Raw genomic sequence first — 1,547 nt, forward strand, 5'->3', positions numbered from 1 at the left:
TTGGGAGGCAGAGGCAGGCAGATTTCTGAGTTCGAGGCCAGCCTGGTCTACAGAGTGAGTTCCAGGACAGCCAAGGCTACACAGAGAAACCCTGTCTCGAAAAACAAAACAAAACAACAAAACACCTCTGCTAGAGCAGTTAGCACTCTTAACCAGTAAGTGATCTCTCAGCCCTGATCAGATGTTGCTTGCAATAGGAATTTAAGAATGACAGAGCAGATCATTTGGGATAAGGAAATCAGAGGAATTGATAATCTAGAGAAGTTTCCTTTTATTTGAATCTAGAGGCATATCCTCATGTAAGGAAAGATTCCAAAAACATAAACAAAAACACTTCAAAATTCTAATGCAGGTTTGTTACAAGAAAGATGACTTTAATTTTCTAGCCCAATTTGAAAACTTGCCACTCAGTTACTAAATATTTAAAAACGTTTCAGTGTATTCCCAATTGCATGCTTATAAACCTTTCATGCTAACGTTAGCGGGGAAACTCAGTGTGGCACTCATGAATAAGTAAGCGCCAGGTCAGGACTGACGCACACTCAATGACCACTGTTTTCTTTGTCATTTGGCAACAAGGATAAACTCAACGTATAAATATAATTACTGAATTTGTAATGTTTTCTTCTACAACCTTCATTTTCAAAATATACAACTTATATCTGTTTATCCTCTGTGTTTAAGGTAAGAGCCCAAATCAAGCTGTTAAGTGAATCCTGGTTCCTGCTGGTCAAGTGTAGACCCACTCCACCAGAGTAACTGAGAAGATGTTTCTGATGAAATGGATACATTCTCATCTCAGCAGAAGGCTTGATGCCACGTGTGTCTTTGGTTCTAACCTAGAGTCATCCACTCAAACCTGACCACTCCAGACAGGGCGGAAGGCATCATGGAACACACATCAGATGTATTTTGAAGTTCTTTCTCACTCTGTGTGATTTAGCTAACTTTGAAAATTATTAGAGCTTTTCAATAAAATAATTATATAAATGTATATCACATCTTATTTGTAAATATTATATTATAATATATTATATATTATATATTTATAATATATTCCCAACCTCCACCTCCCAAATGCTAGGATTACAGGTGTGATCTACCAAACCCAGTTTTATGTGGTGCTGGGGCTGGAACCCCAAGCTTCATGCGTATTAAGCAAGCACTCTACCCACTGACACAATCATACAGCCCTCTTTAGAGACATGTTCAAGGTTTTGGTTTCTTCCACGTGTCTGACAGTTCATGTCATATCCCCTCTTTTCCTGAATTTCATTTGTCATCCTCTAAACCTATACTTGAAGCAATACCGGATACTAATCTGAACCTGAGGTTGTACCAATAATTTGGGAGAAGAAAATAATCCAAGCCAAATTCTAATATTGAAAGGAAGAGAAGCCAAGGCTGTAGGCGCCTGTAAGTCAGAAGGACTCTACATTCATGCCATTCTAATTCCTTCTTTCTTTCTTTCTTCCTTTCTTTCTTTCTTTCTTTCTTTTTATTGGTTTTTCGAGACAGGGTTTCTCTCTGTAGCCCTGGCTGCCCTG

This window comes from Mus caroli, chromosome 9 (assembly GCF_900094665.2).
Source record: "Mus caroli chromosome 9, CAROLI_EIJ_v1.1, whole genome shotgun sequence".
NCBI classification, from domain to species: Eukaryota; Metazoa; Chordata; class Mammalia; order Rodentia; family Muridae; genus Mus; species Mus caroli.